Genomic DNA, 13,569 nt, shown 5'->3' with positions numbered 1-13,569 from the left:
CTCCTCCCAAGGACCGTGTTGCCCCAACAGGCTTGCTCCCCCCGTATTTGCCCTCCCCACTCCCAATTTTCAAGAGGGGTCTTCTGAAAATCTAAATCTAACATCTTTGGGCAAGAGCTCCATAGACTTCCATTAGATTTTGAATGGGTCATGTTACCCCAAGAACTCATGGTGGTGGGGTCCCCCCCACATTTTCATGAGGAGCCCTTTCAAAATCTAATGGAAGTCTATGGAGCTCGTTGCCCATAGACATCCATCACAATTAGAGCTGGGAAGGGGGACTTGATAGCAGACAAGACGGATCTGCTGCCAGGTCCCCTGGGATGTGGGCTGCAGGACTGAGGGGGAGGGAGGGGCATGGGAGGAAAAATTAGCTACGCGCAGCAGCTTATTTGTCTAATCATCTGTCAGAGCACAGTAGGCTATCCAAAACATAAGACATTGTGCATAGCTTATAAGTCACCACACTTAAAGTGATGTGCAAACCTGACCATAGTTTGGGCAGTGCTGTGCCCTCTCCTTGACCTTACCCTCATTGGCTGCCACACACACAGCCTTCTCCTGACATTCTGAAGCAGGTGCTTCTCAGCACCATTTTAGCACCCTGCTGTGTGAGCATGCATTTTTATTGTTTAAGAGGGGCAACATTGCAGGTTTTTTTTTTAAGTGATGTTTTAAAAAAATAACATGTGCAACACAGGGCAAGAGGACTGAAGCTAAGCTTATTTCCAAGTAAACATGGTTATGGATCAGACTGAAAGTCTGCCCCATCAATTTCACCTGAGAATTGTCCAATTTCTCGCCAATGTCACAACCAGATCTAGTCAAAGAACCCAATACAGACACCATCACAACCCAGCTAAAAAAACTTGCCCACTTGATTTCCCCTGCTTGTTCATTGCACTATTCTGCCATAGCAAACTGCGACATTTTAATTTTTTTTTAAAAGCGCATGCAGCGCAGGTCTAGAGGATTGCAGCCTTACAGGATTACAGCTGGAATCTACACAAGTTTACTCAGAAGTATTCAGCACAGCACTTAGAGGATTGCAACTTTACAGGATATAGCCAGAACCTAACACGCATGCATAAATAAGTGCTGATGTTTTCAATGCAATCTACTAATTAAATAGCTAATTGAAGTATGTGGGTTGAGGAAATTAAGACTGAGAGCTGTTAGATCAGAGGAAAAAACTGGTCCAGGATATGAAATGGCCTTGAAATTGGAAATGCATGTCAAACAACAGAAGAAGGAGGGGCATCCACAACATATAATCTCCCTTCCCACAGACAACTCCCACTGTGTCTCAATCACACGTTTTCTAGTCAAACATGCAAAGTGTTTGTTTGCTCTTTCCCTTCTTAATGGATTTGCTGCGGTAAGAAAAAAGACAGAAGCAGTGGTGGAAAACACAGGAGGATTACAATTAGCTTATGACCTCATCTGAACACCCTATAAAATAGTGTGAAGAAGACATGGAGAATGCACATTAAAAGCCGTGCCTGGAAGCATCCCCTGTTGCCTCTTGAAATTCTTTTCTATCCTAAGCCACCTAAGCCATGTCTGTCTTCATACCATGTCTGTAATAGGGATTGTGGCCTCTGACACTTCTTAAATCCGTATCTGCCTGTTCCTGATACTGCCAGTTTCCTACTTCTATGACTTTCGTGCCTTTCTGGCTGGGGGCCCTATTCAGGCTGAAATCCTGTTCCAATCTTGTTTTTTGTTCACTTGGATCCTGATCCCAGGAATAACATTTTGAATTAACTGGCAGGTTTTATAGGCACTAAATTTTACCCAAGGTCAGGCCTGTCCTACAGCTCCAGAGCTAGAGTCTTTCAAAGATGTTCTGAACTGGACTGGCTGCAGCTAGAAAGCCGTGTATCTTTGTGTACCACATGCTCAGAGAATTCTTCTTTTTGCAAAATAAATGTTAAGCTCCAGGCTCGTCCACCATCACTGAAGAAAGCATGTCAATTACAAAGGGAAGATAACGCTAAGTAGGAAGTTAGATAATGAGGTGTGGTTCAAATACATTTGATACATTGGTTGTGAATTGTAACAGTGTTTGAAATAGCAGATCTGATAAACGAGGCATAGATGTTTTCATATAGTAACAGCATATAAATTTGACAGCAGGATGAACAATGCTATTAATATAGTCAATGAACATATTGTTGAAGAATCTTCAGTGCATCCTTCTGGTTGCATGGCTAGATAAAATATCAAACCTTTCTAAGCTAGTTCTGTGTTGCATAGAAAAGAATTGTATAGATATTTTGCACATATAGACACTTCCATATTTAGGAGGATAAAGAAGAAACAAAAGGGAGAAATTACAGTTCACCTTTGTATAGCACTGTTTGTGCTCCAAGTACACATATATTGAAAATCTATCATTACGTGGCAATTAAAGTATTTCATCACGCTTGTTAGAGCCATTAAATAGAAATGATCAATTAACATGTTTAATGGGGAAAAAGAAAATACTGGTAAAATATTTCCCTAGAGTTAGTAAGCCTACACATATGTTGTTTTAATTATTGTTGACTTAAAAGAAAACTGAATTTGAGCTCCCAAACCCTGAACTATGCGAGTTACCTATTTATTTTCTATATGTATGGGCTGCCCTATAACAATGTTCTCAGGGCTGATTATAATGAAGACAATTTCTGTTTAGTATCCTAAACAGGTATGTTTCAAAGTCACCATGATTAATCAATCAGATGGGCTCATTTACATTAACCTTTCACCTCACATGTATCTCATTGTTACGTTCCTGATCTGTGTTGGCGTGACAGGAAAGCAAGCCTTATCCTCAGCAAAATGGTCTTTCATTTCACTTCATTTTTTACTTATAAAATCTCCCATCCCATCATTTCCTCTCACACGGGATTACATTATTTTATTCGATATAGGTCAGGCACAATAAACTTCCTTGAATATTTCAATCAATAGTTTTTAAAGGCCCTGTTTGAGGCTCACCTCATTTTGTTGGTTTTGGAAATAGATGATGCCTCCTTCTTTCCCGCCCAGATAATATTACAGGGCTGCTGTAAGAGTTCCTGCTACAATGTATGTGAATAACAGTGAACAGTTGAAATGCTCTAAATTTGTGCTAAGTGTTCGTATTAAACATACAAAAGTGTTTATTTTGCTGCAATATCATGCACTGGGTAGCTCAAATGAGATGAGACTTTGTGGTTCATTTGTTTTTCTTTTTTAGTATAGTTGTGAGCAAAATGGTAGGTAAGAAATATCACATTTTAATTAGAGAGACTGTGGGATTGGCAGCACAGATGGGAGGGCAATGGCAGGAATCTGAAGAAGCTAAGCTGCTACACTACAGCAGCTCTTATTGTGAAAGAGGCAAGTCATTGTGTCAAAAAGCAGATTGGATGGCAGAGGATGAGATGGCTAGATAGCATCACCGATGCAATGAATATGAACTTGAGCACACTCCGGGAGAGAGCGCAGGACAGGAAGGCCTGGCGTGCTATGGTCCATGGGGTCACGAAGAGTCGGACACGACTGAACAACAAATTTTTTGTTTTGCTTTTGGAATTCCTGCAACAAACGTGTCAAAGAAAACTCAGAACATGTATGCAATATTGCTTGCTGCATCAATACATCTTTTTTGTTTCTAGCGACCAATGTTAGTATACGCATAATTGTGCCAGGTGTATGGAAAGTGGTTAAAAGAATGCCATTCAAGGGGAGATAGAAATTCACACACTCTTAATAAACGTTCTCCCTTATCGCAAACTCGTTTGTCTCCTGGGTGCTTTACTAAATTCTGCACATACCATCACTGATATTTCGACTGAAACTCATTATCCCTCATTTTCCCAAGGTACTTCTATATTTGTTTATTTTGATGCTACCTATGTCCTGGTCATGTCTTCCTTATTTTGGTGTTTTAGTTAATCGTTTAAGATATATTATACAGAATATAGGAGTCTTGAAAAATTGACAAAAAGGCAAAATATATCAAATAAAGATCTATACCAGTAGTGTGATAATAGCTACCAAGATTAAAATGATTTATAAGTACCCAGGGAGAAATAGAAGATTTTCTCTTCAAAGTTTTCACATTGATGCCTACAGCAGTTTTAATGTGTTTCTTTACTTTTTTTACTTTTGTACTCTAAGTTGGCATAATCTCAAACACTATAAACATGATTGCATTCATTATGAAAATAACTTTACTTGCACTATAATTGTTAATATTCTGTTTTATCAGAATCATGATTCTAACTGTAATGTCATGGTATTTTGAGTTTATCAGATAGTTACATTTTTATTTTATTTATTCATGTGCCCAGTGTAAAGAATTATTTCTCTGGAGCTATGTAACGGATTCAACATTACTTACTCAGCACAACTGTGTATTTCACTTCTTCCCTAAAGCTGAGGATAAGACTGCTGCAGTAAAGGAAGCTATAAAGGAGAAGAAATAGCAGCACAACAGGCAGCAAGACCAAAACATCGCTTCACTGTGGGATGTTCAAGTTAGCTTTTACGAATACAGCTGCTAAAACACAATTAAAAGTGGCCAAATCTTTCTTGAAAATTACATGTAAGCCATACCAAAGTCTTCAGTGAGATTACTTTTGTGAATAACGTGAGGAAGATGTAGGCCAAAAATAGGAAAAAAAGTATTGGGTTATGCTCGTGAGTTCATTTTGCCATCAGAGACATGTGAGGTTATTTAGCACAAGAGAGGGCAGTGTCTCCCTTTGAATCTCCTAGGGGTGGGGAAAGCACCGGAATTCTGGAAATAACTTAGAATAAGAATGACAGCACAACATGTCAACTGTCTGACCTGCCAGCGAAGCAGTTAAATAGATTGTTTTTACTTTGCATGTAGATTTTTCTTTACAAGATTTAACCTTTGCAACATGATAAAGTATTTGCAAATGAAATCGAAAGAATGTTAATCTGCCAGGGTAAAGTGATAGCACTTCAAACATAATTTGCAAATCCATTTAATGTCTGTCACGGCCTTGTTGACCAGAGATTACCATAAAGAAAGACAGAAAATACAAATATAATACATGAACAGAAACACTGAGGAAGAACAGAAATAAAAGTTTGGGGAAGACCTGGGGAGGGAGGGGAGCATAACAAGAACATGGTGAGTCTCAGCAACTGGATATTTGCTTCTTGAGTGTGCAGGCCACAGAACCCATCTGAAGTCATTCCAAAAGGTGAATGCTAAAATGAATGTAATGGAAGGAAGAGACCACGAGAAACAAACCCTCTCCTAAACCATCAGAGGGAAGGATACTGTGTTGCCCCTAACTCTTAGGCCTGCACCACACTTACATCCATTAACAATATTAAACAAACATTTTAGACTCTGGAACTTGAAAGTTTCCAAATGTCTCAGTTATACATACAGCAGAACAAGGTGGTAACACGTTACTCTGGACTGTAACCACTGCAAGTAGGAACTTGTTTGTTTCAGTGCTGGTCTATTAAAAAAATCTCCTTACAGAGAAAAAATAGCATTCCAGGGGAGAGCTTTAGGCCGAAGCCCTTTCAGTGACATGAAAGGGATTGCTTTCTATATGCAAGAAGTGTTTTTTGGATGGAGGAGCATTCAAAGATATCTGAACATCCAAGGAAAAGCTTTATAACTAGATTCTGCTGCTTGTATAAACTGAGCCATAGTCTCTGATGTTGATTAGTCAAAGCTAATTCTGTGTCAAAAAATGGTGTTTGCCCATTTCTCTCCCCTGCCCCCTGCAAGTCATTATGATCTTATGTAGTCTCAAAGAATACAACCAAATGAACTTGTGTGATCATATAGGACATAAAATAAATTGGAAATAAAAAGCCTATATGAAAGTATATCTGAACAATTACTTATCCAAAGACAACCTCTTCCTTCCCTTCAGCTTTGGATTTGTTTATGTGGTCAGTGCATGTCCCTCTCCTTTAAGAGAGAAAAGACAGGATGAATTAGACATGTAAAGAGGTAACTGACATTTAGCTTTCCAGACTTGCATGCTTAAGATATACATTTGCCATCATGCAGAGGGTAAAAAATTATTTGTTATTAAATACATTATCCTATAATGACTATCTAACTGGCAAATATTCTAATAAGAAGGTACTGGGGTTGCTTCCTCTAACAGGAAATACTTCCTGGGGAGACGGTATCTGGATAGTGAGTTGCCTCTGCTGTAGCAGTAATTTAACTTGCCCTCTTACTCCTTTCCCTGCTGTAACAAGCTGGGACAATTTGGCCCCACAGCAGGTGTGAGAAGCAGACAGATGAGATGGCTGCTGCCTCAGAGCATCAAGCAATGCTCTTCCTCATTCTTTGCCCTGGAGCTGTGAAAGCAAAACTGTTTTCTTCACATCAGGTGCTGGCAATTGTACTTGGTGTCAATCTATTGAAGATTACTAATCAAATGCAAATCTTTCATAGTCTACTCCTATGACTAATCAAGCATGTGAAGTACAAATACTGTCACACAAGGGGTCCTACTGCGTGTTCTCCAACACTCCTGAACTGTGGGGTTCAAACAAAATGTTCAAAATCTGCCCTGAATAGAAAGAAAATCCACAATACTTCAGACTGGAGGCAAAAGTGTATTTCAAAGCCCTGAGGCCTTTCAGTTGAATTCCCTCTGGCGCATTTCTCTGATATATTGAAAGGGACGATTCTGTTGATCATACCCTTGGCAGTGTTGCTACTCTGGCATTATGACACCCTGGAGATTTCTGCATGCCAGAAAAATACCCGACCCCTCTGCATTTATAACTGAGGCTTTATAATTGTGCTTGGATCCTTTCAAGAGGAGCCAAGTGCTAAAAGTTTGTGGATGGAAGTTACAGAGATTTTTTAAAAAGCAACTATTAAAGTTTCAAGATGCTCTACTGTTCAAGAGCGTGTATTGTATTTCAGAGCACTACTTTACAGTAGAACTCCAGGAGCAGTTACAATAGTGTTAGTGTCTCATTTTTGAAACTTTTATCTGGAAATTTAACTTAATTTAACAAAATTATAACATGATTTTATGTTATAACTCGTGGACGTCAAGAACTCTTTGGTTCCAACTTACAGTCAAATAGGGAGTCTTTTGGGAGCTCTCAATTGTCTCCGAGGAAATTCCTTATTTGAGAGCTACAAATCCACATGCACTACAGCAGGGGTTGGGAACCTGTGGCCCTCCAAATGTTGTTGTAATATAACTCCCATCATCCCTGACCACTGGCCATGCTGGATGGGTTTTATGGGAACTGGAGTCCAACAACATCTGGCGGGTCACAGGTTCCCCTCTCCTGAATTAAAGGAAACACTGTTGTTTATTTTTGCACCTTAGTTAATACCAAGGCCTGTTCAGATATTACTTATGGGACTGGGGGGGGGGAGAGAAAATATTCAATCTGGTAAGAGTCTGAGTCACATATAGTCCCTCCCCCACTCATTCACTGTGGGGAGAAAGTAACTTAGTTGTAGCGTATTTCTTATGGCACCTCCACAATTCTGTAATGGAAAACCATCATTTTATTTAAGGGCAAATCAAGAAGGTTCAGTATAATACCATGTTGAAATAAAGGTGCTCAGCGTTTCTGGACATGGGTCAGTATGTGCAAGATTCCAAAGGTGCACTGAGATTCTTCCCTGGTAAATAAAGTATGAAGGGGCGCATAGTAGCAAGTGGCATTTATGTTTAGAAAGATGTTCAGGGTGACTGATGCATATTTACTTGGAAGTAAGTCCCTCTGAGTTCAATGGGACTTCCTCCCAAATAAGCGTGTATAGGATTGTGCTATATAGCTAATTTGTTGCAACCATATATTTTATTTTTTAAAGCTTTTAGACTGCTTTATCTTCAACAAACATTAAAGTGGCTAACAACCAACAAAATACTACAGCAGCAGAAAAAGACAGCAAAGACATTATCAAAGAGGCAAATTGTTTTACAAAACAGCAAAAAGAGCAACAAAAGAGTCGGTCATGAGCGAAATACAGTCCCATCAACTGAAGTAGCAGACCAACTCCTCAGCACTGAACTACCCCGAAGGTCTCCTGAAAGAACCAGGCATTCTCCAAGCCTCAGAGCACACACATCAAAGAGGCCAGGCAGGTCTTCATTTGCGGGGGTGGAGGGTGGCTTTCCATAGAGTTGGCACCACAACTGAAGAGGCCCTGCTTCTTATAGCCACCTGGTGCATTTCAGTTGGGAGGGAGATATGGAGAAGACTTTAGATACTGACTGGATGTGTTTGCTCTTTGGGAGAGATGTAGTTTTCAGATTAGTTTAAGCGTATTTTATGGCAGAGCTAGGCAACCTGGTGCCCTCCAGATATTTTGGACTAGAAGTCCAAAATATCAGCCCAGCCAGCATGACGAATGGCCAGGAATTCTGGTAGCTGTAGTCCAAAACATCAGGTTGTCTATCCCTGCTAAATGTTTGAGGGTACTTTGTAAAAGCAGGAGGAAAAATGCAATTCCAAAAATCATGTCTCTGCACTTAGGGTGGTCTTCCTTAGCTAATAAGGAGTTACATCCTGTAACTGAATGCTGGAGTGCTCTGTGCAGCTTATTCCTATGTAGTACGGTGTCCAAACTACTGCAGATTTGATGCCATCAGCTCTTCCGAATAGAAGACTTTTGACATGACATTTTGTCCTTATGCAAAGTTCATCTTTCTCTTGCGGGGGAGGGGGAGGGGGAGGCGTTGCACAGGTTGGGTGCAATGCAAAGGCCTAGTTTGCTGTAAGTCAGAAGCAGCACCTTCTGTGACATGGCAGTAAACAAAGCTGAGCTGGGCGGCTTCTGCGGCAAAATGAGCATCATTTCCTGGGTTCCCCTTTCTCCTGCTCTTTCCAAGTTTTCAGTGTGCAATGCCGCAGAACAGAGCTGATGGATCTAAACTGATTTATGTCCTTTGTTCAAGCCTAACTAGCCACCCAGCTAGGTGGACTGAAGGGAAACTGTCTGTGGTGAGCCAGAGCTGGAAGAATGCGCCTGATCACAGTCAGAGATAAAAAGCCTAGAGAATGTTTGGGGTAGGGGGTGAGGTACAGCACACAGAGAGAACAAAAGGCTAAGTAGGGAAAGAGTAAAACGTACTGGTGAAAACCCCATTTCGGACTATATTTTGGGAGACAAGCCAAGTTCTCACCTAGCAGGAATCACAAAAAGACAGGAAGCCTATTCCAAACCTGTTTCTATTTAAGTTCAGTGTCCAGCTACAGGAAGAGCAACCCCGGTATAATTAAGTATACATTGTTGTTGTTCAGTCGTTAAGTCGTGTCCGACTCTTCATGACCCCATGGACAGGGCTTCCTGTCCTCTGCTCTCTCCCTAAGTATATATATGACTTAGGAAACTACAAGTCCAATTATATTTAAGGTCTGCTTCTTAAAATACATCTTGGATTTGGATACAACTACAAAATCCACACTGCTTGTAATTTTAAATGGCACATATGCAAAATCTACCATTTTCTCTCTCTTGATGCAACTAAAACCCTTAGTTCACTCTGTCACAGTTTCTGAATTTATTGAAACACTTTGTCTTCATGATTCAAATTTCTTTCCTCTGTCTTAAATTCTTCAGTTTGTCTAATCTATTCTACTTGTCATTATGATCATATTACTTCCCTTTTCTGCCCCCTAAATGGGCTCCCCTTTTCTTCTTGTATTCTTTTAAAGCTTCTTCTATTGAATTTCAAATGTCTTTATTCTGTGGTATCCCCCACTGACAGTCCTCTGTAAACCTGGAATACATCTTCCATCTCCTTTCTTCTTTGCAGCTCCCTAACACTGGAACACTTAAATCGATCTGGCTCCTTCTATTGATGTATTTAAACACTTGATAAAAAATTAGCCTCTACTTCACTCTATTTTTCCTTAACTTATGTTGCACCTTCACCATTTCCCTTCCCTCACATGTAATGGCTTTTCACAGATTGTAAATCTGAGGACAGACCTTGTGTCTTTGACTTTGCTTCATGTACAGTGCCTAGTTTATATAGGTACCCTAGAAATAAGAATATAATCATCATTATAGATTGATCTTTTGACAGCTACTAAAGAGGATAGCTGTAAGCCTCTGAACACCAGTTGTGAAGCACACAGCAGGAGATGGCAGTTGCTCTCATGCCCTGATTGTGGGCTTCTTAGGAGGAATCTGGCTGGCCACTGTTGGGAACAGGATACTGGACTAGATGGTCTTATCCAACAAGGTTCCTCTGATGCTCTTAATAATTCAAATTGCTTTGCTCAGCAAACTATGTGGACAGGCCAAGCAGAAAAGGAGCAGACCCTATTCTCTGTATGTTGCTGAGAAAAGCAGGATTAAATACACACCATTCTCAGCCAGCAGACCAGAATGCAAACAGTATCATAAGAAACCGCCCTGAGATTATGGACATTTCCTTAACAGAATGAAGGACAACAAAGGCTTGTCTTCATGCCATCTGCCCCAGCATAGCCTACTGTAGCAATTGCCAGACATGAGCAAGGACTGGCTACCTAGCTGCTCTTTCATATCAGCCCAATGAGCTGGGATGGACCAGCTTGGCTATGAATCTAGTCTAGGACACCACACTGGGTCTCTCATTAGGCAGCTTGACATCCCCCTGACACAGACCACAGATTCTATTTTTAACAAGGCTGAACATCTGAAATGGCTCTTCAACCAGAAAGTAATTATTCAATTCATGAAGCATACCACTGCAAATCCTCCCTAAGATGCAAAAAAGAAAAGAAAAGAAAAAAGAAGGCAGATATATAAACCACTTGATACCAAATAAAACCATTTTTAAGGCCACACAGAAGCCATTAATGTACATTCAGAAGTCCACAGCCATTTTCCTAATGGGATTACAACAGCCATACTGTAAACACAAGAAACATGGGGAGAAATTACTGTTAGAAATAAAACACTGGGGTCTCTACCATCCAACAGATATGCCAGTGTGCTAAAGATGCCAACTGTCCTCAGCAGACACATTCATTCTGGAAGTGTATTTCCCATCTCTTTCATCCCCCACCTGCTTCAGTTCATAAGCTGGAAATACACTTAAACCTTATTTATTGAGAGATAGTAAAGAAAGCACACCAGATTTAAATAATTTAAACAGACAAAACTCAAGCTAAGGAAAAAATACCTTAGTTTTCAAACATTAACATTATTGGTCATTCTAATGATTCCATAACACTTATACAGCCCAAACGGTATGTTGCTGCAAATTGGCCACATTTTATTACTTTGTCAACATCTGTCTTGGCATTGTTAAGATCAATGAACATTTTGCAGGAAAGTCAGATTTGGTGGACTTCAAATCCCACATTCATTCTTATGGCTATGGTTTGTTGTTTTCCTAAAAACACAGTTAAACTATAACGTCTCCTCCTGTAAAACTGATAAAATCTTTTATAACCTTAATTCATGTCCAGCAGCTACATATTTATCCCCATTGGAGAAAGAATCCCACTTGCTATTAAGTTGGGATTTTACTATTCTAGGAATAGAAAGGCCATTTACAACTCATGAAGAATAAGAAGTGCATTCACTGCCCCTGGCTGAATAATCTCTCATCATTATGCATCTTTGTGCTTTTGGCAGGGCCTAAAAAAAAGAGATGCAATGATGTACAGTGTTCAGTGGAATATATCAGTTGTGCACGAATGCACTGGAACTATGCCTACCACCAAAATTGTCATACTTGTAAATCATTATAAAAATACCTTTTATATGCCAGTTTGTGCAGCATGGTGCTGCCTTTGTTTGGGTTCAGTATTTTTAGTTCATCTTCACTCCAGGGTATAATATCCGGTAAAGCAGCTTCTGCTGCTCTGCTCTTGTGCCTTTGATGGGCATATGTAAAATTATGGGAGTGGGGAGAACTGGTCAAAATGACTACTACTAAATTGTAGTGTTGGCAAGATGGTAAGCACTGTAAACAAACAGAAATGAGCAAATCTTTGAGGCTATCCTAGGCATAGGGAAAGGCAACACAGAAGGTACAAAAATTAGACCCAGTGTAATGGCTAGTCTCCCCTTTATGACACCGGAAGATGAGCCCCTCAGGTCGGAAAGTGTCCAATATACTACTGGGGAAGAGCAGAGGGTATTCCCAAGTAGCTCCAGAAAGAGTGAAGCGGCTGGGCCAAAGCCGAAAGGACACTCAGCTGTGGATGTGTCTGGTGGTGAAAAGAAAATCCGATGCTGTAAAGAACAATATTGTTTAGGAACCTGGAATGTCAGATCAATGACTCAAGGTAAGCTGGAGGTGGTCAAACATGAGATGGCAAGACTGAACATCAACATCTTGGGAATCAGCGAACTAAAATGGACAAGCATGGGCGAATTTAAGTCAGGTGACCATTATATGTACTACTGTGGGCAAGAATCCCTTAGAAGAAATGGAGTAGCACTCATAGTCAATAAAAGGGTGGAAAAAGCAGTACTGGGAAACAATCTCAAAAATGATACAATGATCTCAGTACGACTCCAAGGCAAACCATTCAACATCACAGTAATTCAAGTCTATGCCCCAACCACTGAGGTCGAACCACAAGACTGGGAAAGGTCAGTTTACATTCCAAGTCCAAAGAAGGGCAATGCCAAAGAGTGTTCAAACTACCATACAATTGTGCTCATTTCACATGCCAGCAAGGTTATGCTCAAAATCCTACAAGCTAGGCTTCAGCAGTATGTGAACCAAGAACTAGCGGAAGTACAAGCGGGGTTTCGAAGAGGCAGAGGAACTAGAGATCAAATCGCCAACATTCGCTGCATCATGGAGAAAGCAAGAGAATTCCAGAAAAACGTCTATTTCTGCTTCACTGACTACGCTAAAGCCCTTGATTGTGTGGATCACAACAAACTGTGGCAAATTCTGAAAGAGATGGGAGTACCAGACCACCTTACCTGTCTCCTGAGAAACCTGTACGAGGGCCAAGAAGCAACAGTAAGAACCAGACATGGAACAACCGATTGGTTCAAAATTGGGAAAGGAGTATGACAAGGCTGTATATTGTCGCCCTGCTTATTTAACTTATATGCAGAGTACATCATGAGAAACGCCGGGCTGGATGAATCACAGGTTGGAATTAAGATTGCCAGGAGAATTATCAACAACCTCAGATACGCAGATGATACCACCCTATTGGCAGAAAGCAAAGAGGATCTAAAGAGCCTCTTGTTGAGGGTGAAAGTGGAGAGTGCAAAAGCTGGTCTGAAACTCAACATGAAGAAAACTAAGATCATGGCATCTGGCCCCATCACTTCCTGGCATATAGAAGGGGAAGAAATGGAAGCAGTGACAGATTTTATTTTCTTGGGCTCCAAGATCACCGCAGATGGTGACTGTAGCCATGAAATTAAAAGACGCTTGCTCTTTGGGAGGAAAGCTATGGCAAACCTAGACAGCATAGTAAGAAGCAGAGACATCACCTTGCTGACAAAGGTCTGTCTAATCAAAGCTATGGTTTTCCCAGTAGTAACGTATGGCTGTGAGAGCTGGACTATAAGGAAGGCTGAGCGCCGAAGAATTGATGCTTTCGAACTGTGTTGCTGGAGAAGACTCTTACGAG

At 40.5% G+C, this 13,569-nt stretch overlaps 1 protein-coding gene across 2 annotated transcripts in view; it reads right to left on the bottom strand.

The window, feature by feature from the left end:
- The window catches only part of TENM3 (teneurin transmembrane protein 3), a 445,596-nt gene that overhangs the window by 20,283 nt on the left and 411,744 nt on the right, over positions 1-13,569 (bottom strand). The gene's annotated exons all lie outside the window — the stretch shown is intronic.

Source organism: Heloderma suspectum, chromosome 5, assembly GCF_057233095.1.
Source record: "Heloderma suspectum isolate Gila_16-S chromosome 5, 16-S_ref, whole genome shotgun sequence".
Classification (NCBI taxonomy): Eukaryota; Metazoa; Chordata; class Lepidosauria; order Squamata; family Helodermatidae; genus Heloderma; species Heloderma suspectum.
This window is presented reverse-complemented; position numbering and strand designations above follow the sequence as displayed.